Source organism: Protopterus annectens, chromosome 10.part0, assembly GCF_019279795.1.
Source record: "Protopterus annectens isolate FY-2018-M chromosome 10.part0, PAN1.0, whole genome shotgun sequence".
Lineage (NCBI taxonomy): Eukaryota > Metazoa > Chordata > Ceratodontiformes > Protopteridae > Protopterus > Protopterus annectens.
Window position 1 is genome coordinate 800,656,648 of NC_056744.1, and position 27,095 is coordinate 800,683,742.

The window sequence follows — 27,095 nt, forward strand, 5'->3', positions numbered from 1 at the left end:
GTCAGTGGAATCCTAAAGAACTTTTGGTGTCAGCACTCTGTCTGTAAAGACCTCCCTCCCTCTGATCCCATGTATAAGGGCAGAGTTTCTCTGGTGGGCAGAGGCCTGTGCCAAGAACAAGGTTTTTCCCTTCACCCTCCGCCCTACCGGCCAGACCATCACCACTGATGCCTCAGACATTGCTTGGGGTGCTCACCTAGCAGGCAGGTGCACCAAAGGTCTTAGGGATGCCCAGCACCTTCCCTTACACATCAGTCAGAAAGAAATGATGGCAGTACAAAAGGCTCTGAAATCCTTCAAATTCCATCTCAGGCCAGAGGTCCTCTTTATAAAAACAGACACCACCACAGTAATGTGGTATATCAACAAACAGGGACGGCCTGATCTTACCCTCTGTGCAGGCTAGCCATGAACCACTAGCTGACAGCTGCCTCCATGGGTCTACACCTAATTGCCCAGTACCTACCATGGATCAACAACACCCTGGCAGACCACCTAAGCAGAAACTTACTGGACCCTCATGAATGGCAGCTCTACAGGGAAATCTTTCTGCAAATCACTCAGGAGTGGGGGACTCCGGAGGTGGATCTCTTTGCTTCGCACCTCAACCAACAGCTACAAAATTTCTGTAGCAGAGGTTAACACCTCTTAGTGTGGAAGGTGGATGCCTTGACCTTCCCCTGGAACCTCCCTTTTTGTGTACATGTTCCCTCCTGTGCCTCTTATTCCCAAGGTACTGATCAAAATAAGGGAGGAGAGACCAAAGACCATCCTCATTGCTCCAGATTGGCCCAGAATGCATTGGTACTCCTTACTGCGCAGCCTGACTTTGCAACCCCTCCAAGCAGCTACCCCTGATCTCAGACCTCTTGAGCCAGGTGGGTGGGGAGATACTGCACTCAGACTTGCAGACTCTCAGTCTTTCAACATGACTTGTACTTTAAAAGCTAACAAGGAATCCCTGTTAAGCAAACAGGTCCTAGAGATGATCACAGAGGCCAGAAGGCCCAGCACCAGAAAATCTTGCACAAGGAAATAGAAAAGATTCTCCTCCTAGGGCCAGTACCTTACATCCTTCCATCCCTCTTATCTTGGATTATCTAGCCAAGTTGCTCAAAAGTGGCCTCTCCTTCTCTTCTGTTAAAATCCTTGCCTCTTCCATTTCAGCCCATTACGATTCAGACCTACCTCTCTTCTTTCATCCTTTGATTAAACAATTCCTCAGAGGGGCTTCTAATATCAGACCTCCCAGTAGGCCTCCCACAGCAGCCTGGGATCTGGACTATGTTTTAGATAAAACTAACCTTACCCCCTTTCGAACTTGCTGTTTCAACAGAATTGAAATACCTCTCCTGGAAGACTGCCTTCCTACTAGCTATCACCTCAGCCAGACGGGTTTCAGAACTTCAAACACTCATGGCTGTTGAGCCCTTCATCATTTTCCATGCAGATGAGGTCTCCCTGAGGACTAACCCCTCCTTTATGCCCAAGGTGGTATCTGATGTGACCCTCAACCAGGCCATACACTTGCCCACCTTCTTTCCCAACCCTCAAAACAAGGGGGAAAGAATTCTGCACTCACTAGACTTGCACAGACCACTCAGATACTATCTGGACCGTACTAAACCCTTCAGGAAAACAGATCAGCTGCTTGTCAGCTTTGCCCCAGGGGCAGAGGGGAATCCCTTTTCTAAGCAAACCATTTCCAAATGGATATCACACTGTATCCATTTCTGCTACAGACTACATGGGAAACCTCTCCCCCAAGTCTGTTCGTACCCACTCCACTAGGGCAGCCTCCACTTCCACAACCTTCCTCAGAAGAGTCCCCACCAGGCATATCTTGGAAGCTGCCACCTGGACCTCTGTTCATACCTTTACAAAGCATTGCCACCTACCTCTTTTCTGTACGTCTAGGGCAGGGTTTGCCATTGCAGGGCTTGTTGACCCATGCCTAGGGCTGTAACCTATCCTTCCACCCTTCTCCTCAGCTTTTGAATCCTCCCACAGCTGATGACTGCAACAGTGAAGCATGAAGAACATAGTACAATTGCGTACACTTACCATAAATGTAGATGTTAGAGTACATTCACTGTCGCAGTCCTGGTTTCCCCTCCCTCCGTCCCCTTTTTCTAGGAGGACATATGCTTCCCACAGTGACTTTTAGCCACCAGGACCACTTTACCTTATTTCCTTGTGCTTCTGATGGGTTAGGGCAAGAAAAACTGATGTAATGATGTTGGCTGCCTTGCTTTATAGCATTGACGACCTGACGTCAGACTACAGGCAACTGCAGCCAACGCAAAAAAAAATGACTGTGGTATTTGGGCCGGCCGAGGGCTACCACAGCAGGGATAACCCACACAGGTGATGACTGCAACAGTGAATACACTCGAACATCTACATTTATGGTAAGTGTACACAAGTGTACTTTCTTGCTCTAGCCCATTTTAGATTTTTTTTAACTTTGCAGTATACAATGACATTTTAACTGTGCTACAACTGATAACACCATGGATGCTTCTCTCAATCAATTTCACTCATTGATATTTCAGTATCTACAATGCCAGACACATCATCATTTTTTTATTTCTAGATAACTGGAATATACATGTATTAGTTTTGTATTAAGTGAATTATTGTCTGTATGTAATTTTATGATTTTGTGTTATATTTACAAAAACGTTGTGTGTGGAGCTTTTTTCCCCCAGTTTCCACTGAAAACACGCTCCATGGCCCAGTCGGACAGTACCCAGTTAACAAATGCAAAATAAATAAAATAAATAAAAAACCTGGCAAATTCCTCAGTCTTCCTAAGGATAGAACATTTTGGAACAAAGGGGTATCCGTCGATGCCATTGTGGCCACTGCTACTAAGAAGGAGCTAGCTGAGCAAAGCTCCTCGGTCCATCACCTGAACAGCGAGTCCCGGCGATCAACCATTTCAGAAAGCGTATGTTTGCCTCAGCTACTTTTAGACTGAGAGCAACTAATTACTTGGCCCATTTTACCCGGCTTCAGAGGGATTTTGTCTTGAAGCTTACCACTTCCCTGTCAGAGTTGTTGCCTCCAGAGAGTCTTCAACAAGTCTCTCCAAGGTTGTCTACTCATCTCTTTGGCTAATGCTTCGATGAGGTTAATCTCCAGTACTGCAGAGGTCACCGCTCGAGTTGCTATTCGATGGCATGCCTGGGTTTGCCTTTGTGGATTTGTGGAACCCTTTAAGGCGTCTTTCACTAATGCCCCCTTAGATGGTTCCACCTTGTTTGGATCATCTGTTAAGGAAACCTTAACTTGCAGTGAGCAAGAAGACAAGTCTCTTTCTGTGGTAGGGATTAAGTTTCCTACTCCCCAGTGGTCCTTTTCTAAGACTCAGAGAGAAAGTAAGGAACTTTGGTTCCAGAGGACTCCGTCTTCCTTTCAGGATACCCCCAGGAATTCTCTCCTGCAGGCCGAGGCAGGGGATTCAGTGGCAGAGGTGGTCTGCAAAACCAGGGTTCCCAGGAACCCTTCTCGGAGAAGACCTTTCAATATTCCTGAGACTCTACCGACTGTCCTGCCCTGGAGGCAGTTGGGAGTCGACTCTCCCTTCACTCACTAGCCTGGACAAATCTCACCTCCCTTCAGTGGATGCTAAAATTTATTTCCAGGGGTTACTCCATTTTCTTCTCTTAGCCCCCTCCAATTCAGAAATTTCTCTTGGACATTCCACCCTGCCAAAGGGAGTTGGCCTATCTCGATGTTCAAGATCTTCAAAAAAGAGCCATCCAAGAAGTCCCAACAGGACAACAAGGGCCTGGAACTTATTCTCGCTTCTTTTTGGTGCCAAAAAAGACTGGGGACCTGCATCCGATTTTGGACCTTGGTGAGGTAAATCTTTCTGTCAAGAAGGCCATGTTCTGGATGGTCACTTTTCAATCCATTCTGCCTCTCCTGCGCAAGGACGAGTGGATGTGTTCAGTAGATTTCCAGGATGTGTACTATTATATAAAGATAGACAGATGCTCCAGGAGCCCCTTTTGCTTTTGGTTGGGGGCCAATCATTACTAGTTCAGAGCCCTACCATTTGGACTCGCCACAGCCCCCCAAGTGTTTACCAAATATATGGCAGTGATGGCAGCTCATCTCCAGCTGCAAGGTTTCCAGATTTTTCCATACCTGGACGATTGGCTCCTCATGGACCATCTCTGGCCACCAGGGATGACCTCAATCTTTTCTAGTCTCTAGGTATCACGGTGAATCTTTCCAAATCCAGTCTAGTTGCGAGCCAAAATCTGGAGTTCATTGGGGTCCAATTGGATATGATAGAGACTGCAGCACTGACTCCTCGCAGGGTTCAGCTGATTCGAGATAGTTTCTCTCTTGCTAGATCTAGCACATCCGTTGGTTCACTTGATCCTCCAAACATTAGGCTCGATGGCGACTGCCATTCAGTTAGTGCCTCTCACCAGGTGTCATATGCGAGTTCTCCAATGGACCCTGGAAGTCCAGTGGTCCATTCTGTCTCAGCCCATGTCCATGAACATAAAGTTGATGCAGACATGCAGGAATTATCTTGTTTGGTGGCTTCAATCTCAGGATCTATGTCTAGGCAGGACATTTTGTCTTCCCCCCGCCCAAGGCCACAGTGATCATGGACGCATCCCTGTTGGGGTCAGGGGGAGGCATTTTCAGAGCAGGATGGTTCAAGGCACATGGTCCCCCACAGAGGCCAAATTGCACATAACTGTCCTGGTGATGAGAGCAGTCCTCCTAACATTGCAAGCTTTTCAAGAATGCCTTTCTGTGGGGACCGTAGCAATTCAGACGGACGACATGGCTGTTGTCTGGTATATCAACAAGCAAAGGCCAACACAGTCTTATCTCCTGTGCAGAGAGGCCATGGGAGTGTGGGAATGGTGATGTCTTCCAGGTGCTTTCTTCTTGCAGCTCATATACCTGGGAGTTCCAACGTGTTAGCCGACAGACTCAGTAAGTCCCTTGCCATTTTTAGTCCTCGTAAGGGGTCCCTGAATCCATTGTTAGCATGACTAATCTTCAGACATTGGGATCAACCTTGCTGTTATCTTTTTGCCTCCCCAGTCAGCCACAAATGTAGCAATTACTTTACCCTGATCCCACCATCAGGAATGCTGTAGTGCACGATTGGACTCTGGGTCTCCTCTGCTTCTCCTCCCATTCCCCTAATACCCAAAGTCCTTCAGAAAGCTTGTCGCCTGAAAATTCTTCTCATCCTCATTGCCCTTTTCTGGCCTCATCAGGCATGGTTCTCCTTCCTGAGGTCTCATCTGAAGTATCCTCCTTGGATACTAGATCCCGTTTTGGATCTTATTTCCCATCCCTGGGGACTTCCACTTCTCAATCTCTGAACCCTTCATCTAACTGCGTGGTTTCTCAAGTTCTAGTAATCCTTTTGCAGTCTAGGCTTCTTTCCCCAGTGTGGAGCATTATTTTGGTTTCGCAAGAAATATCTGCGAAGGTGCATTCCAGTAAATGGAAAAGGTTTTCCATTTGGGCCAAACAACTAAATGTGGATCCCTTTTCAGCCTCTATTCCTGATATTTTGCTGTGCTCGTCTTCCCTTTTTTGGGATCGGGCGAGTTTTTCTACCATTAAGCTCCAGTTGGCTGCCATCTCTAATTTCCATATCAACGATGAGCCTACCTTTTCTTCCAAATTGTGCAAAGCCTTCCTGAAAGGAGTTTTTCTTCTTGGACCTCCTATTAAGGACCCTTCCCTGCTGTCGCTAGTCTCTCTCTTCTCACATAGATGACAGGTGGGCAGGGTATTTCTTTTAGATGCTATAATACATAGAAACACATCAGTATGGATAGCAGCATCAGAAAATACAAATGAACTGGCTAACCGACAGACCTTACATACATACATACATGCTTACGTCTCAACGGCTTACTACAAAATGGCAGTTCAGCTTGGACTTGCTCAGTATTTATACACTTGTGCAATCCCTTGGATAGCTTCTTAAATGTACATAAACACACATCAGTCTACATACTGCTTATTAAAAAGATTGCCCTTTGAAAAAAATATCAGAGTTAGACATGACATTAGCTCCTGTCTTTTCCTTGTCCTTCTTCAACAACCGTGTCTCCCTCATTTATTCTTTTATTTGTTCCTTACTGTTACTTAGCTTCTTGATGTATTTAAGTTAATTCTACTACTCCAATAACATTTTCAAAGTCTTTGAGAATTCCCTTATCCTTGTGACTTTCACTTGTGTCTGCACAGTGTAGCCATCTCTGTTCTGAACAGATTGTTTTAATATTTTACTTGTTTAACATTTTAATATGTAATATGTCAGTGTACAGAAAGGCTTGTTTTTCAGCATCTACTACAGGAAAGTAGTACTAATAGGTACACATTATTGTATACTTTTCTTAATTCCTTTCATGCCCATTGCAACCATGCCTTGCTTTGGGGAAGGTTGGAGAAGAAGGTAACTGAACCATGGAAATCTGTCATCTTGTTGTGTGGAAGTGGGCTAATTTTGTATTGGGATAAGTGAGTCAGTATTACACTTTTACTACTATTTCTCCTTGCACCCTCCTCCAACTTTTGCTCCTGTAATAAAACTCAGGTTACCTGGGACATAGTGTGTGTGTGTGTGGGGGGGGGGGGGGGGGTGAAATCACTCGTCTATGACATAGTACTGGCTTGTAGATTCATCCATTTACAACCCCTTGCTCCCATTTTTTGCACATGGGGTTGGGGTGTCACTTCAACAGTAACAATAATCTAGAGCCAGTGTTCACACCGATAAACTGTTTTAACTGAATGTTGTGTTGCTTAATCACTCAACCGTCAAGCATGTCTGTGGTTGTAACTTGGGGCACGACCTGCTGAAAAAATAGCTGAACAGGACTTGTAAACGTACAAAGCCATTTAGCTGTGAATAAAAGAAAGCTCATGTTTAATTTTGAGGGTCATTAAGAGGTAGTACAGAATAAATCCTGCCTAGTCTCCTTTCCTTTATCTTGATCTTGATGAGTGAAGGTGATATCAAATGGGAACCTGCACTATAAATCATTTGATATATATACACCTCCACATTTCTTTTAGTCTCTTTGACCTGTGTTGGGGATTTGCTGTGTCTAGCCCAAGGTGCATTTTACAGGCAGTTTGTTTTCTGTTGCTGGTGGAGTTTATTTCCAGGTGGCCGTTTTAACAAATTAAGCAGCAAACTAATTTCTGATTATTTCACTTATGGCTTGATTCACTGCTGAGCCCTGCTTAATTGTCATCACATCCTTCAACAAAGCATGTCAGCAACTGCTTCAGCTAATGTTAGAGAGGAAGTTAGTAAGGAATTGTTTTATTAAAGTAGAGTTATGTTGTGAGGGTAGTAATCACATGCGAGTGACAGCTTCCCTCAAGAAGTGTTTGATACTTTTAAGGGTTTTTCTGCATTTTGGATTACTTAGACTGAGCAGGGAAGTTTCTTTATCATTTGTATCATATGTATTGACACACAATTTCACCAACAACTGCTTTCCTTGATTGTGTTCTATACAGGGTTTTTAAGTCGATATCCATGTAGTTAATATGTCCGTTAATAACACTGCCATCTAATTTGCCCTTCCTGTTAAGCATACGCTGAACAAATGGCCAGTTCTAAAAACTATCCCAAACATATTGTGTGGCTGTGGGTAAGACTTGAAAGACATTAAATGTCTCATTTATGCTGTATACTCTGAATTAGAGTTGGATTTTTGAAATCTTCACAGCCAAACAATGCATCTCCAAATGGATGTCTAACCAGACCAAACCTCCCAGGCACACCCCCCCCCCCCCCAAGACAGCATGATCTCCATCTAAGCCCTGAGGTTGAAGCTGCCAGTCACACCTCCACCCAAAAACATCATCATCCCCTCTGAGCCCTGCCACTACCTGGCCCTATCCCCGTCTGAGTCCTGTCTGTACATTCCTCAGTCCCTGAGCATGTTTGTTTGGAGAATGGCATGATAGCTGAAAAAGTTGCATCCTTTTGGTGGCATATCATTATCTTGGTGCTACTGAAACATTTGAAACTACAAGAAACATGTTTTCTATGACTATCATCTCAAGAAAACAGAAACCTGAGTGCTTATTTAGTGTGAGAGCACAAACTGCCCCTATACAACAAAGAATAATATATTATTATTCCTGTTTTAAGTTTTTTTTTTGAACACTGCATTTAAATGTGCTGTTTTGTTCATGGCAATGCTATTAGCATGAGGGACTCCTTTTAGTCCTTTAGAAAGACTTGAATAGCCAGACAAGCCATATAAAGAACTTGTAATTTTTATCATCCCTGTATTGTCCCTCATCAGTATGAATTGAAGACCAGACTGTGGAATGCTGAGCTGGAGGAGAAGTGGTGAGAATAGTTACTTATTACATATGTATTTCTGGTCTTTAGTCATAGCACTTATATGAATAGATGTTAAAGGCTGCATTGCATTTGATTAGCAAAGTTTTTGTCAGTCTAAAACATATGTTTGCATCAGAATAATAGCACACAGTCAAATATGATTTTCCAGGCACTGTGGGGATCTGCATTTGTTACTGCTTATGATAGTTTTATTGAAACCTCAAAAAGAATTCTTATCAAGAAAAAGGAGACTAAAAAGTTTCTGAAGACATTCTGCACTGTGGTTCTATAATAGTTGCTCAGTGGCCTTGCTGCTTCTGTTAGTACAGTTCAGTTGGCTCTCAGCTTGCTTTCTCATAAAGGGGCAACGAACCTTCTTTCACAATGCCATTGATGTGTTATGTCCACATTTGTAGACAGCATATGGCACAAAATAGCTGCCACAGACTGACAGCTGTCTTCATTCACAGAGGCTTTAAATATTGCTGGAGTTTGTGTCTGGACAGGCGTAATGTGCCAGTGCACACACATAATGGTATCAGCACAGGCAACGTTTTGGATGTGTTCTACGCAGGCTGCACAATGTTTCTCACCAACTGCAGCCACAGGCACACACTTTAAAAGCTAGTCTTTTACCAGGTGTAAGATGCTGAATACATCTGCCAGTAAAGTTGCTTGATTGTTACGCAATGATGTTTGTCAGTCACTTCTGAAAGTAACTCATGTTTATGGCAGCATGGTGGGTGGTATTGCTGCCTTACATTACTTGATTGTCCAGTTCAGATCTGCCAAGGGTGCCTTCTGGGTAGGTTCTGCACATTCTCCCATTGTCCTTATAGTTTTCCTCTGAGTGCTCCAGTCTCTTTGTCTGTTGTATGCCCTGTCTTGGGCTAGTATCCCTTCTAGGATTAATTTCTCAACTGTGAACAGGTAAGTTATAATTCACTGGCAAATCACATTAGGTCATTCCAGTGTTTTGTTATGCACAGCAGAAACAGGAGAGAATGGTAATACTGCAGCTGTACTGTTTCCTTTACTGTTTCTATTTTTACCAGTGTTTTCATGGGTACCCTGTAGAATATTGACTCTCAGAGTAGCAAGCAAGTTGGTAATATGGAAGCAGGGAGGGATTAAGCTTGCTCATTGATCAGATGTGTGGACACTTAGATTTACACATTTGATTGAACTTATAGGATTAAGGTTGCTGCTCTGGCAAAAATGTATTTCTCCCTGAGATATAGCAGCATTAAAGCAGGTTACGATAAGTACATAGTTGTAGGAATACAGCCCTTTGCAAGGGAGATATGGGGGGATTTGAACTCCTCTCAAAAAAAAAAAAAACCTGTTGTGTAGCTTTGACTTGTGCTTTATTTTATTAAGTTTAAACAGTACAACCTTTGATTAGAAGATTTTCAAAGTGCCAAGTCAGATCTACCAGATTGTGATCATAAACTGGTTAGTACAGTGCAAGTAGTACATGTTGGTAATCAATAGCAGCATAATTTAGCATGGTCAAGAGTGGTGTATTCCATGGTTCTTTTCTGGCTCCTCTTTGAGATCACAGTAATAGAACCAGTGCATTCAGGATTACCAGGAAAAGAATAGCAGGCAGAATTTTGAGCGGTAAATTGTGTTGTTCTTGTATAAAATGCTACCTCTCACGTAAAACTACTAATTCCATTCTAAATCTTATACAAACTTAAAACATGTAATTGTCTGATCCTTGTTGTCTTGGCATTCTGTGAGTCTGTAATAGTTTGGATGAGACTGTACTTCTGTGTGCCATGTTTTCATGTTTTTCAAAGGCCTCATTTTCTGTTTGCTGTCTTCACTGGACAAGTACAGTTCCCCACATTACTTGGATACAAGTTAAATCTGAACTGTAATATGTAAAGAAGGGGTTGGGGATTCTTCATTAATCACATTGGCCTTAACTTGTAACTCTCCAGCAAGACTTCGAGTGCAGAGATGTGTAGCAGTAAAGTAGTATTGATTTATGTGTCATCACTGAGTATAGGACTTGTAACTGTGCTTAGTTTTTGAGCAGCTTTTTAGTGACCTTGGGTTAGACTATGTAGTACATGTTGTGCAGAAATTAGACACTGACATTCTTGCTAGCATGTCTGGCTGAAGTTTTTGTACATAATTTCAGATTAACATGTGTATTATATGCCAGCATTAGCTATGATATTGTAAGTTCTTACATGTTGATTTATAATCTGTTTTTACATAATGTTTTAAAGACTTGAACAGTGTTCCTTTACATTTATAACTACACATATTTGTGAAGAAGATTCTAAATGCAGACTCTCTCAGAATCAGCTGATCTGCAGATGATGTCAACGGAATGTTGACAGTTGCTATGTGTTACTGTCAGAGGCTGAAGGACAAGAAGGAATTTTAGTAAACTGCTGTTGGTTGATTTTTCAAAATATGAAATGAAAATTAAAACTGGAACAGTTGTGACAGGCTAGTCTATAAAATTGCCTGCTGATGACAGTTGATGTCAGTAGTTATCAGTTAGCCAGTTATAGTTGCAGTTGTCAGTTGTTTACAGTTGTACTGTGTAGTGGATACCCAAAAGGAGTCACCAAGAACTGTAAAGCTGCCTTTGTTCTGCTGTAATAATTTAGTTTAGATCAGGGACAGTATTCTTTAGTCAGATAGGAAATTATAACTAACCAGTTAGAGTTTCTAAATGTTGGATTTCTCTCCTTCAGTATTGGTTTTATTTTCCTGGTGATTGAGTTCTGTTTGTTTATTGGAAATTACCATTTTATATTTTTAATAATTTTACTCATTATTAAATATTTTTATTAACTTACATTGTGGCTGGTCAATCAGTGTTTTCTTTACTGATTTGAGAGTCGTTCTACCTGCTTTGATAACTTCCTGGGCCACTCCGAAAGCCTGGCTGATTTAGGTCATTTGCTATCATTTGTTTTAATATCTAATTTTAATAATTGGACACCTCTTTGAAAGGGCACGTGACACTCTGATTGGCAGCATGTTACCATATTATTTTGGGGAAGGGACATAGCTGGAAATCTGTGTCAGGCTTTCCCAGAAGTGTTTGGATGTGTGAAACTTAATTTAAGTGGGAGTGTATCAGAGGTCTTAAAGTGGGATACATTGCTCTGAAGTGTGTAATAAGGAGTTATATTAAAGGTGGACAGAAGTATACAGTCCATTCCCAGGTTATAGCTCATGTTCCTGCTGTGCTCTTAGGGCAGATTGTGAAGTGTTACTCCTGCTTAAGTGATGGTCTTACATTGTAGTCAGTAGTGGGGATTGAAGCTCCTTAGTTACTAAACCAGGATAGTGAGGGACATCACATTATTGTTGGCAAACCAGTGGGGTATTAACAGATGGTGATGAAGAAAATTCAGGATTCACACAGCAGGCATTAGGAAGATTCTCTTATGGTATTTGCCAGACCAGGCAGGAAACAACTTGAAATTCTGAATTCCCAAGTAGGACATGTGAGATGGGATCGGAAGAGAAAATGTATTGATCCAGGCTGCTTTCTTCAGCTATGTAATTCTATCAATACTTTTTTAATTTATTTGCCCTTTTAATCTCTTGACTTATTGTCACAGTTAATATTTGGCTTCTGATTTCTTGTGCTGTATGTAAATCGCAATGTTTTTTCGAGTCCCCCCCCCTTGTATCGTCACTTATGCTTCTTTTTGTCATGCCCGGATTTATGTTATATTTCTGTAGTTGTTTTTTTCTTTTCTCTCTCTCTTCACTGATGCATCATTATTGCAGCTGATTTGTAATGGGTTCTTTTTTGGTTGGGAAACAAGGGGTCCTGGTTTATTGCGGTCACTCTTCTGGGAGGCCGAGCTGGAGTTACAGTTGCACTCTGATACCCAAGTGCACAATTGCACTTGAATAGGGTTCCATTTTCCATAGCAACAATGCCTTTGGAGTTGGATTGTCATCTCCAGTCTTTAGATAGGGTGAGCCCCCTTCAAGGTCTTGCCATGCTGTTGTGCTTTTAATGCCAACTTAATGCAGAATAATCTGAGCATTGCTTCTGATTTGCCCAGATTGGTTGATATGACGTTGCTCATGGATATCTGTTTGGATGACAGTTCTGGCCATTGCCTATCCCTGTCCATCCCCCAAGTCTTCATGCATTACTCATACCTGTTGACAAGGTAGTACTAGTAGTGGAAACGACTGCTTTTTACTCAAGCTTGTTGCTGTCTATATGAATACTGGGTGTGATGACTGTGTCCCCCAGGGGCAGAAGCATACCTCTCAACTGCTGAGATTTTTTCCAGAATGTCCAGATTTTTGTCCCATGTTTTTGATCTATTCCTAATAAAATGTATAGTTTTCTGGCAAATCAGTGAGGACTGAATACAGTAAATAATGACGTACATTTTTTTCTGACTTCATATCCTTCTGAAAATACATGGTAGCACAAAACCTTTCATTCTAACAACTTTCTAAATTTATAAGAGGAGTATTTATAATTTGCCCCTATTTTTGAGCCTTTGTTCCCTCATTATTTTTGTCTTTGTCCACATGTCTTGTGTTAAGAGGTTGAAAGGTATGAGGTAGATGGCAGATTTCTCCTTGTGTACTGGCCACCTGGATACTTGGATGATTTTCTGCAAGAGTTTTTAGAGTTCCACATTGAACCTAGTGCATCAGTAAACTTAGTGGTTAGTTCTCGTCGATGTGGTGAAGCTAGTTGCAATGTAAATACATCACTTGTTGCACTTCAGACTCAGGCTCCCATTGATTGTGCCAGCTGATTCTTAGCTGGTTTGCTGTAGAGATTCATGTAATTAGTGCCACTCTGATACCTGTAATGGACAAATTCTTCAGGGGGGAGGCAGTGCTGATTGTCTGGTAATGCTAATTGAAGCCTGTGACCATGTGCTATGGATTCTCTTGCCCCATTTTGTGTAGATCTCAGATCTACCACTCATCACTATTAGTCATGGTATGATCATGAGCTGTGTGCAGTGAGACTGAGATGGGCAGTTGGATTAGAAATGGTGGAGGATTTCTGTTTACAAGGACAGACTTAGTTTGGATGCACGGTTTGTGCATACCGTATGGCAGCTTCATGTTACAACACCGCTTTCTTTTCCAATGAGATTTCGGCTGCATCAAACCATGTAGATGCCCTCTTTAGTGATAAATAGGCTGTGCAATCCAGCTTGTCTGTTTTTGTTGGAGTTTATTTTTCTTTTCCACTGCAAAGAAGCTGCTTGCTTCTTTCCTGAAAAGGTTGCAAAGAACGAGAAGTCCTTTGGGTGTAATGGTCAGAACCTAGGCTGCAGCCTTGTCAGTTGAGGTTGGATAAATCTCAGATTGGATAATTAAGGCCAGATATTTTCCTAACTGTCCATTCCCTTTGAGATTTTTTTTTAAACTCTTCCATCTTCATCAAGAGACTTTAAGTCATGTTCTCAGGAAACTGTTACTGTCGCTAATGCCATGGTGTAGGGCAATGAAGCCCTGACTTTGCTCGAGGTGGCCAATGTTTGACTAGCAGCATGGGCTAGAGGGGTAGAATGGAAATGAGTGGCCAGTACCAATTTGTTTGTCCTGGGGGAAATGTGGTAGCTTGGCTTGCTGCATTGACAATATTTGCAGGATTTCTGGTGTATGACCCACATCAATGAACCTAGCAAGTGAGGGCAGACATGTAGTAGCACGTTTCTGCACTCTGCAATCAGCAGTTGTTGACACAGCAATCTGTTGTGGAGAGGAGTTATGTTGGAGGTGAACCCAATCGCTGATGTGCATATGATGGCTCCTTTTTTCATCTCACTGGTTCTGCTCTGAGGAGCAAATGGACTGTAGGGCGTTTGCTTCTGGAATCCAAATAGACCAGATTAGTAACAAGGAGAGTATAGTTCTAGAGCCATTGGATGAAAAAAAGCTATTGTTAATAGTCTGTATGAGTAGATTAGAGGGATAAAGCCCTGACTTTGACCCAGGTGATACAAGTCTGAAGAGCAGTTTGAGAAATGGAGGAACCAGGTGGGATGAGGATGCTAATGAGTGACCAATGCTGGCTTGTCTACTTGTAGACCTGTATCAGTGGAAAGGCATTTTGGATACAGTAGTAGTCAGGATAAATGTTTTGTCACTGCTAAGCAATGAACACTGTAATCTTCATAGGTTGTATGCAGGAACATGCGCATTCTTAGGGGGAAGGCATTGCATATCCTTGCTTCTGCAAGTTAAATGTAGTCACATAGGAGAGTGGTGAGGGCCTTGTACAACAAAAAATCATGATGGCTTTGATGATCTGTTACAACTGGCAGTCAGCCTACTGGGGAAAGGTGGATCTGATTTATTGCAGGAGGGCTGATGATTAGTAGGCAGTAGGAATTAAAAAAAAAATCACCGTATTTGGACAGACTGAAAACTTCCCACTCTTTCCTTCTAGGATTACTGCGAACATAATGCAGTCATAGATGTATTCTTTCTTTTGGTGTTCATTGACCTCTTTGATCCATGTCAGTCAGCAGTAAGACTGCCCTTATTTGAGCATTTAGTGATTTTATATAACAAGGCATCTGTATTCTTATTGATTCTCATTGATCTTGTTATATATTCTGACACAGTGGACCTTGGTATACTGTTTTTTTTTTTTTTTTGGGGGGGGGGGGGCTCTTTCCTGGATGTCGTTCAATGGCTCCTTTGTCATCACCTACTTGCCGGCCTATTCATTTCAGAGGAACAGTACCATAATGGATGGTTTCTTCACTAGTGCACTGTCCTACCAGCAGCTTCCTTTAGTTTTAGCTGATGAACTAGAGGGCTTTGTTCAGTAACTTCTTCCTCACCCTTGCATAAGGGAGTACCAGCTCCATTTCATGCTGTATAAATATGTTTTTGCCTTTTAGAAACTGTTTGTGATAAGTTTCAGTCACCTAATCCTCATTTAGAGCCCAATTTTTGATTTGGCAGCTGCTGAACTTTGTATAAATGTTTCTAGTTATCAGCTTCTTTTTGGAGCTGGCCTTGGAAAACAGCTGTATAAAGGATATGTTTTGGTTGTATGCATTATGCACACATTCCTGTCTAGTATGAGCACCTTTTTATCAACTTCTTAAGGGTTGCAACTACCTTTTGGAGGAGTAGAGTGAATTATGTGACATTTCTGTACCTCATAATATTATTAACATACTAAATGCATTTTTATATCACCAGTTTAAGAAACTGGAGACAGAAAAGTGACTGGATACACAGCAATGGAAGGTAAGGTATGCCCAGCATTAAGTCAAATAAGAGACATTTTTGAAGTGATAGGTTATACTGTAATTTTCAACAGAAGATGGTGTTTGTAGGTTAATGCTTTAGTAAATGTACTGTAGTAAGATGCGAGTATGAAAGAATTTCTGCTATTGAGATATTTCTGAGTCAGCATTAATTTTACCTACCGTGGGAAACTTGAAGATATGCACAATTGTAATTAAATAGTTTTAATGCTACATAATATCTAACTTATCATGTTCTGGAGTATTGTACTTTGTCTTTGAGTCTGTTTACATCTGCAAACCCTCCATTATTGTTGAAGATAATGTTGTAGAGCTTTAGATGGTTGGCACATTGATCCTCACTTGTTTGACTAAATCTATTTGGTGACACATACCTGCTGCCATCCAGTCAACTGACATCACAGATGTTTTTGCAGAGGGACCGCAGGTGTGTGACAGTGGAGCAGGTGTCAGCAGTGAGCATTTAACAAAGCCTAGCTTAACGGGATTTTTTTTTCTTTCCCAGGATGCTGCATATTGTACTGAACCCTGCATTTCCTACTGTACTTTTCTGTCCTTGGCTGTTATTCATCCTTAGAGCCTGTTCAAGTTTGCCTGAAAACCACTGATCACTTCCACTGAAAGCTGTCTATCAGAAAACCAGGGCAGTCTGCTTTGCTCAATGAAGAAATGCATCCTGACCACTTTGTTGTGCTGATTTTAGCTTCTCTTGATTTGTGCACTGCTGAAATGGATTCCTTTTCTGCCATCTTGCCACTTTTTAAAGATATTTGTTGGTTTCAGGCCTTGAACTGTCATTTTTCATTGCTTTGCGGTAGGAAGAATTTGTGTTTGAGATGCAGGTTTTTCTTTCCTGCGTGATATACTATCATGCTAAAGAGCTAGAGTTTGCCCCAGTAGCTGTATTGGCATATAGGTTGTGCTGCTAAGTTGTGATTCTTCTCGTAACAGATGCACTGCAAACTGAATAAACCAAACACAAAGACTGGGGACATTAAGAAGCAGAGGTTCAGCTGATTAAAAATGACACCCCCAAAAATCTTTTCATACATCTTTAGTGCTTATTCAGGACAAACGCCTAGAAAAGTCGTATGCTGTAAAGAAGCTGTAGTCGTGTTTTTGAAACTGTAGTATTGCACAGCAGTTTAGCAGTAGCATTGTTACTTCACAGTGCTTTGTTCTGGAGTTCATTTCCCAGTCAGGGAGCCTAATGTGTGACGTCTACATGTCGTCTGTGTCTGTCTGGATCAGAGACATGCAGATAAGAGAACTGGTGATCCCCGAACTACCCATACATGTGTGAGCAGATGGAATGACATCCCATCCAGGAATGGTTCTTTATAGCAATAACCCACGCCTGGGTGTGGGTAATGCTAAATTTACCCATGATTGGCGTGGTTTGGTCCCGAGGGCGAAGCCCGAGGGACCAAACAAAGCCAACCGTGGGTAAATTTAGCATTACCCACACCCAGAAGTGGGTTATTGCTATTATACCATGACATTATTTAAGAAAAGAAACAATTACTTTTCTTAAATAATGGCATAGTATGATGCCTGTTTACTGCCCTTCCGCAGATGTCTGGCATCCGGCAGTCCTGATGTACTGCGCCGCGCAGTACATCAGAGTTGGCAAAAGCAACGGAGAAAGCAAGATCTCCGTTGCTTTTTAGTGTCTCGCTATGTTAAATGAGTTTAACATGCGAGACAGTTTTAAAATAAGCAACGGAGATGTCCGCTTGCTTATTTTAAACTGTCTCGCTATGTTAAACTCATTTAACATAGCGAACTAAAAAAGCAACGGAGATCTTGCTTTCTCCGTTGTTTTAAACACTGTCTCCTTCGTTAAATGGGTTTAACATGGCGAGACAGCTTTAAAATAAGCAACGGAGATCTCCGTTGCTTATTTTAAAGCTGTCTCGCTATGTTAAACCCATTTAACATAGCGAGACAGTGTTTTAAAAAATGAGTTATACTAATGGAAAAAAGTCCGGGCGACCGGACCTTTTTCCATTAGTATAACTCGATTTACAACGGGCACGCTGGCCAATCAGCGTGCACGTTTTGGGGGGGTCATGGTATAATACCTGATAAGGTTGGGTACAGTCCATAATTCATGGTAGAGTGTATTCCCCCTTCTTTCCTCTTTCACAGTACATTTAATGTAGTGTATGCCAAATGAAGCTGTATTGGTATGTGCGTATTGTCAACAAGTGCTCATGGGTATGAAAAAACAGAGCAAAACAAATTTCTTCAGACTGGTATGGTAAATCTGTAATCTCCACATGCAAAAAAAGTGGTTTATAGCAGACAGAAAAGTGATTTTTGGATGTGCAGTATGGCATTATATAAGAAGTTAAACTGCATGTTCCTGATGCTTTCAAATCGGAACTTACTCTAGAAAAGGATTTTTTGCAGAGAAAGCTGTCTTTACCGGCAGCTGATAATTTAGTTGTTTATTTCAGTTTTCTGTTGTGTAGTTGTTGGAGGGACTTTAATATCAGGAAGCTAGTGCTGGAAGTGGGGCTGTCAAGATATTTCACATTAAAAAGAAAAAAAAAATAGTCTTGCACTTTGAAATGGAAGGTGCTATTTTATGGACAAAATTTCAGTCATTTGCACCAGTTGAAGTGTTTTCTGTGGGGTTAATCATGTACAAAATGTGTCAGACAAGAGATTTCAACTGAACTCAGACCATGATTAAGTCTAGACTGTGTCCAGTCAATAATGATTTGAATAATTAATTTATAGTGAGATACAGTACATGAAGGAGCTGCCACATTCCCTTTGTTATGGTTTGCAAAGATGTAAATTGACAAGCGTAAAGATGCTGTACAAATGTTCACTGCAATCTCTGTAAGCAGCAACTCTCACAGAATAGTTCTCAAAGACCAGAGGCCAGAAGAGCTGGTTTGATGCCAGTTTCATTTCTGCAATTCAGATCTCCTGAAATGCATTCACACTATTATAATGATAGCTTTGTGCAGTACCATAATTGGTAATCTTCAAAACTTGGTGTTCTGTATGTTTGCTTTAAGATATTGGCCTTGTGAAAGTGCAGTTGTAAGGAGGAAAAAAAGGCCATCAACGAAGACTTCATTTGGCAAAGTATCCTTTGTAAATTTCATGGCACTGAACTATGCAAATGGTAGGGGCAAATGAAGTTTCGCCCATCTCTGTATTTTTTTTTTTTTAATTTTTGCTTGTAGCGTTTATACTAATATATCACAAAAACCAAGCAGTTAACATTTTATACAGTTTGCAGTACTAATAATCCTTTCAACATATTAGTTACATCACATGAGAAGAAAGTTTAGCTTACACTGAAGTAAAACAAGGCAAACAAACGTACCGTGTACACACACACACACACACACACACACTATGCATAAGTGCTAATATACTGTTACTGTTTAGTATGTTCTTTCTTATATTATATGTACAAATATATTTATAACAGTATACCTGTATTATCTAGCAAGTACAAAAATGATGCCTCTTGCCTGGGTTTATTTACCTTTTGAGTTTTCTGTTTTGCCTTTTCATTTTTCTCAGTGTTTAATATCCTGAATGTGATCAGAAATCACTGAAGTCCTCAGGTAATGCACTGAATACCTTACTACTAAGCTATCCTATTTTTGCAATCACCATTGTTAAATTATCACTTAAGACATAAGCACACACACATTAGTAGAAAAGAAAGAAAACAATATTAACATCTTTTTCATTGACATCCATTGCACATTGCATTTGATTCTCGTTTTACAACAATTCTCATTCATAGCTCTCAACCTTCCATCTCCAAAATGAGGAACACTCGCCTTCTTAATGTGGAACAAATGGGCAAAATGTGGAACACATACTAATGGCTTACTAACAACTTCAACTAGGAACGTCATAGGATGGTTAAAATATGCTGGCTTTCCTTTCCATAGGAATCACAATTTTAAACTAAATAATCAGTTGATTGATCTTAGTAAATTCCCATTAATAGTTAATTTGACTCTGATTGATGTTTTTAATAAATTTCATTTATCGGCTTCGCAAGTTAGGCAGGAATTGAATCTTCCTAAGAGTTATATGGTTGTCATGAGACAAATCAGAGAACTTGCTCTGAGTCATTTTGAAAACTTTAAACCGGTAGTTGGAATTGTGGATAAATGCTCTGAATTGTGGCAGGCTCTCCAACAGGAGGTCAAATTTATAGCAACAACAAATAAATTAATTAAAGATTTAAAATTCCAGGATAAAATTTTGTTGTCGGGGTATTGGGTAAACAAAATGACAGTAGCAGATAATCAGGTATTAAAAGTAATTGATTTAACAATAAAATCGGTCTCTTTTCAAAAGTTGATGTATACGCAGTTGATGATTTGGAATAATGCTTATTATACTCGTCTTAGGTTACATAAATTTAATCCTAGGAATTCTACAACTTGTCCATATTGCACAAATCAAACAGCGGATCTTCTTCATATGTTCTGGAGCTGCAAGTGTGTATATAAACTTTGGAATTCTCTTAGAACACAACTACAAAAGATGGGTTATCAAAGTTCAACGTTATCATGGGAATTTATGATTCTACATGTTCCTCCAAGAGAGCTCTCTAGGTCACAAACTATAATATGTATGAATATTTTTTTGTTGATGAAGTTATATATAGCTACAAACTGGTTAGAACCAGACAAGACATCATGGGATAATTTCAAGCTTGTGGCTATAAAGCATATATTAGCACATAAATTACTCCTGAAGCAAAGTAACAAAAATATTAATAACCCGAAAATATGGGAAAAGGTTTTTAACATTATATTAGCATAATACTGTTATTAGGAATATATTAAAGTTTGGATGTATATGTGGAGGAAACAATGTTTTGAAAACATGTATGATATGTATGGACGTAAAGTACTTCTACAAATGTTTTGGCATTGTTTTTTCTTCCCTGGTGTCTTCTTTTTTGGAATAATGACGATTTTTATATGGAAGCATTTCATGTAGATATTGTATATAGTTTTGATAGTAACAGTAGTGAATTATGTGTGTGATTTTATTGTATTTTGAACATATATATCAATAAAAATTTATTATGGAAAAAAAATATGCTGGCTTTACTTATAAAGAAGATCCTTTAATGATTTAATATGATTCATTTCTATTTACTATGGATTTCACTTAAAAAAAAATTCCTAACACTGAATGTGTGACAGACTCTTTCAATGTGGAACTTTGAGGAACATGAACTTTTTAAGACCCCAAATGAGGTACGTTCCTCATAATGAGGTACACTTGAGAGGTATGTTCTCATTTAGTCCAACATTACATAAATTGCTGAATTCATTCCCTCGGGTTACACTATTTTATCAGATAACCAAACATGTATATAGTCATGTTTTTTCTTTTTTCATTGTGTCACTCTTTGCCCATATATTAAAAATACATAACAAAAGGAAAGTAGGAAAAATCAGCTTGGATGCTGACTTACTGAGATGAGACTGCAGTGTACCCAGTGGATAGACTAACAGCTCCCCAGGATTGTGGTTCATGAAAGCCTTACTGCTGAGATGAATAAGAACAGACATTTGAATATCCTGCTCTCCACATGCACACAGAGGATGCAGCTGTGGCTACATTACTATTATAGTTATTATTTTTCCTTATTTCTTATGTACTTAATTATTTTTTTCATTTCAAAGGCATGACAGAGTAATTATAAATGCATTAAAAAAAGAAAATTGACATAATTTATCTCTACTCTTTAAAAGTGGGATGTTAGCACGTGCAGCTGCTAGCCCTAAAAGAAGGTAGGTTTTGAGCATATGACACTATAAAATTTGGCAGTTCATAATAACACTCATTAATGTGCCTGGTTCTGGTGTATGACATTTCAAATAAATTAGGTATGCATGCTGGAAGTTCATTTATATACAATTTAAATAAAAATAGGCATAACTGATGGACTTTCATGTGCTTCAAAGTTAAGCTGAAATTAAGGTAATATAACTGACAGGTATTTCAGAGAGCCTAGGTTCAAATTCTAAATGAAGCACTTCTATGCTGTTTTAAAGAGGTTAAATGTCCAGCAAATTTGCTAACAATAAATTACCTAATAAATATTTAACAGTAAAAGGATATAAATTCAATGCATGATGCAGCTGGCTTAATTTACTGTAAATGTGTTGAATTAAATTGTTGAAATAAGCAATAAATAAAAGATGATATTTAAGTATGACTGCCAACTGGACTTTGTGCCTAGCATATGTACATTCTGAACCTGAGGTTAGGAATGTGAGACTTTCTTCACATTAGTATATGGTCCCTTGAAAGCAGGAAGGGGCTTGGCGAGGACTCCAGGGTATGAGGTGAGGTCTAATTTTGATAATGTTAGTTCTCAAGTCTTAGGGGAGTAGATGGCATATTGCAGAAGTAAGGCACTCCAGATACAACTCTTTGTGTATTCTTATGTGGCTTATGACAAAAATCAGAATGCAGTATAGAAGTATTAGTGGTAGGTGGGTAGCAGGCTATGTTACTGGAAGATAACTATTTCTTTGCATTCTGTGGTGTGCAGTAGGGCAAGAAAGGAGAATGAGTCTGCAGGTTGTATACGTCATTTGTATATGTTGGATGTTCGGTATATGATAAGGGACTTGGGAGAAAAAAGGCACAGTGTAATATAGGGAGAATTAACACTTTTTTTTTAAATAGCTTGCTTCTAATATGAGAAATGTATTGGCTGTGTGGATTCTTTAGCTGAGCTAGTCATTTATAATTGTATGTTCACTGCAATAAGAGAATGTGAGAGAAAGGGCCTAAAACATTCCATGGTCCTACAATTGACTGATGATGAAGATTTAGAAGTGGTCCGTGATGGTAAATTTTTAAGATGTCATGATGAAACTACCAAAGATCCTGGGGTGAGTTTTTTTTTTTTTTGAAGCGTTAACACTGAATTTGTGCAAATTAAACTATTTTCAGGTTTTAGTAAAACTGTGGTTTTGCTTGAATGGATAATCTTTTATTACTTTCAGATACAGCTAAAGCGGTTGTATTATGAGCTATATTTTGTTTACTTACGTCTGAGGATAGATTGTTAATGAAAAGGGAGAGCAGTAGTGGTCCTAGGATGAATGTTCTTCAGTCTCTTCCATAAAGATTACCGGAAAATGAAACAGCATTACTAATCACGATACAGATTATTTGCAACATACTTGGTAAACCGGTGTAAAGGATCAGCAGAGACTCCTAAATTGGAAAGGCTGTTTACAAGAAATGAATGCAGTACTGATTCAGTCACATTTTAAGTAAATAAAGTACTTTCAGAAATATCCACCAACTCTCTGCTATGGCTGTTCCCACCCTAACCCCCCACCTCCATATGCTGTCATTCACTACTCTGACTGTTTCTCACCATTCCTACTCTTGCCATCATCGGAGTTCTTGTGATTCCAAACTCTTGTTCTCTGCATACTCTTGTCTTGCCATCATATTTGTCATGCTTTGTACTGCCTGTTTTGTACTCATTTCCTTTCGTTCCAAGCTGTTCCACAAAGTGTGCTAGATATTACATTAGTCGATCCAAGGTTGCTGTCCCTTGATTTTTTGTTTAGTGGGTCTCCTCTAAAAATATCTGTTACCCTAACTTGTATCTTATAACCCAAGCCTACTGTTACTACAAAGTTTTGTTTATGTACATTTTTGCTTGCACAAACCAAGTATATTATGACATTTTATCATTAACTCATCTATAGTTAGTTTAACGCTGCGCATGCTGTCCTTCTCCTTTGTTATTTAAGGTCATGTATTACTACAAAGTACAGATGTCACTGTGTAAGTATTTTATCAGCTCTTGCTTACTTACTCTTTGCACATAAACCTGAATTCTTTACTCTGCTGGTTCTTGTATATTCCAGTGTATATGCTAATTTCTGTTTGTGGAATTTTTCTTAAATCTTTTTAGGAATATTTCCCCCCTTGTCCCCACTGTAAAATGGATCTGCCCAAAAGAAAGTAAAATAACTAAATAAAACCATTAATACGTAGTTTCAGTTTTGAAAGCCATGTTGGAAAGATTGTAGAATTCTGTGCTGTTAAGATGGGATATTTATTTGCTGCCTGTAGACCAACTTTTCTAAAATTGTAACCTCTGTAAACAGATTAGAAACTGGCCTAAATTTTCATGTAATTTGAAATTAGAATTTTTGTGTAAAGGCCGAATGGTTGTTGTCTTTCATGGTTTTGAAGCAGGCAGTTATGTCCGACAGGGTGTGGGCATTAAGTGGTGGAGTGTCTCTATACAACTGGAAGGGCGATATTTCTCAACACACACACCCTAAAGGGCATTATATATATTTATGAAAAATAGCTCCTCTGCCTAATGTTTTAAACTTGCTGTAGCATATATAATAGTTTTTGGAGGAAGCATTTTTTTTATCCAGTGTATAATTTATTTAAGTATTTAATGTTAACACACACACAAACCAGTTATGGTCACTTTAACTGAATACACCTCAGATGTCTCATTGTAAGCAAATGAAAGGGAAAAACATCATAGAATGCAAGGAATTGTAACTGTTCACCCCATGCCTCTATTGCCTTTGATTTTGCCACATACTGATGCTTTGTCCATGTAGAATGATCCCTTTGGTGGCAAATCACTTAAGATTAAAGTCAGTCAATGCCAGAAATGAGAATTTTCTGCTTCTTGCATAGGGAATGTGTGCTGACAAACTGCCTGTATGTGTCTGTGTGTCTCTCTCACACACGCATGCACACACATGCAAAGATTAACACAAGTACACTCACTCCCCCCACATCATTTTCTTTCTATGTCTTTACTTTTTTAATTTTACACTTTCTAAAAATCAAAGTATTGTTTAGCAAGCCTGAACACATGGTGGCCATTTGCTTGTTTTCTGTCCTGCTTAATATGCTGCTGCTGCTGCTGCATATATTTTTCAGTGGTCATCTCCTGTACCTTAACACCCTGAGACTGAGACAGATGCCTGTTCTTCAATCAGGATGGCGAGCTACAAAATGCAAATTTAAGTTAAAGCCAAGTTAGCAACTGATGATTTGTATTAAAAGTTCTAACAACAACTGGAATATTTAATTTTAGGGATTAGCTGTGAAGAATACCCTCCTCTACTGGACCTTGGCTTTTCCAAAATAAGTGATTTAATTTTCCTCTGAGAAGGCTAAAGGTAGACATAAGTGAGAAAGTCCTTTTGTGTGTACTTTTAGTAGGTGTAATCTAATATTGATTTAAGGTTGAAGGTTGTGGGAAACCATTGTTTGAGACAAGGAAATAAGTGAAGACTCTGTTTACATACTGTATCAGAAGAACTGAGTATGCTAATGACTGGAGAGGGGGTTGACCTGCAAGACGTTCTAGTGTTTATATATTTTTTTGACCAGTAGAAATGTTGGAGCATGTCATATAGCCATAAGCGTGGCTGTTTCCAGCTGCTGTCTTACAGACATATGCCACAGCTACTTTTTCCCCCAGTCTTTCACTGTGCACTTTTTTGGACTACAATTCCATGAACTGGGCCTGCTTGGGCACCACAGTGATTTAGGACTTGGCTTTTTGAACCCTTACTTTTACAGCTATTTGGACTCCAGCTTCAGTTTTTGTTACTGCTTATGAATCATCCCATCTGCAACCCACTTCAGCAGGATCATTAACAGTCCTCTGCAATAGGAATTTTTTACTGTCTGACCGTATCACTATGCTTGGACAGCACCTCCAGCTGTTTGTGGATGAGCATCCTGGTATACCTAACGAGTTTATAGTTTTAGATTTGTTTCATTGCCTCTTACAAGGATTATCACTCAGTTCAGTTGGGTGGATATGTACTTGGCATGACTTTCTGCTCTTGACGCACAGTATTATGACTTTGCAGGTGGGAGGGACACATAGCCCTTCACATGGGAGCTTGAGAGTGTAAGAATTCCTACTGTGAGTCCTCATGAGAGGACATCTTAGCTGCTGCCCCACAAAGGCTCATCTTGAAAGTCATCTAGTATGGTAAGTGCTTAAATATTATTTGTGGGCACTGTGACATACTTGGGAGTTCTTATAGACCATAACCTTCCTTCAAAGAGCATGTAAAGATGGAGGTCACTAAACTACACAGACAACTCAGTGAACTGTACTGTTTCAAGAAATACTGCACTGATGATAACAGAACTTTATGTGGGCTCTTTACTACCTGTGTCCAAACTTACCTTTGGAAGTATGAGTTGGCCCAACCTCCAAACATGCCTTATTGACAGAATTGCCGAAAGAGAAAACTGTTTTAATGTCACTCGAAAGTAATCTAGGATGCCTTCAGCTCGTAGTAACACTGGCTCATTTTAAATTTTCACTGTTGGTAGAAACTGAAGAAACATACCTTTTATATCTTGTCATGGCATTTTACACAGTGCAAACCTGCCGGAAAAGTGCTGCTTATTATAACCCTGAATGCTGTCATTGGGACAAATGTTGTCACATGATCTTGTTTTCTCAGAAAACTACTACTTGTTCATAACTCCCTGCGAGAGCAGTGGTAGCTTTAAGTCTTAGCACAGTCTTTTGCTAACCCCGTAGTATAAACCTGGCTTTTCTAACTGTCATGGTTTGCAATAAGAAAATTAAAATGTAATGCCAAACTTCTACACAGTTGAGAGAATGCTCCACTTAACTGTTCATTTGGTGGTTCAGTTTTGGTTTCTGATTTTACATTTATAGCTTTTTTTTGTAGCCTGTAGTTTTGTGCATTACAATGGAGGGTGACAGTTGCAAGTGGTAGAGTTAAAATTCTCCCTGGTGTCATGCATCACGATGGAAGACACAGACGCAGGTGGTAGAGTTAAGTCTCCCTAGTGTCATGTATCACGATGGAAGAGACAGACACAGGTGGTAGAGTTAAAATTCTCCCTGGTGTCATGCATCACGATGGAAGACACAAGACGCAGGTGGTAGAGTTAAAATTCTACCTGGTGTCATGCATCACGATGAAAGATACAGATGCAGGTGGTAGAGTTAAAAGTCTCCCTGGTGTCAATTACATGAATTACAAGATGCTGAGATGCACAACTTAAACCATTATTTTAATACATGCCATTTTATCGAATTTTTTATTTATTTGACATTTTAGATGCTTGACCAGACAAGGCTGCTTCCACAAAAACTATTGGGCATGGCTAGCACATAAAATAATGTAATTATGTACACTGTCTTACCTAATTATGTACACTGTGGGAGGACTGCACTTCTTTGTGCAGTGTAATTGGAAATACTTTAAGCAGAACAATCCTGAGGCATTTATGTGATGGTGCTGTCATTAATACTTCAGTTTGGCTCTTGAGTTTTGGTGTATGTTTGTTTTGCAGTTAGGATGTTGCCGGGTACTTGCATAATTCTTTTGGCTTTTTGGATAACAGTGCAGACAAAAAAAAGAACTTCCCCTAGTTTAAAAGCA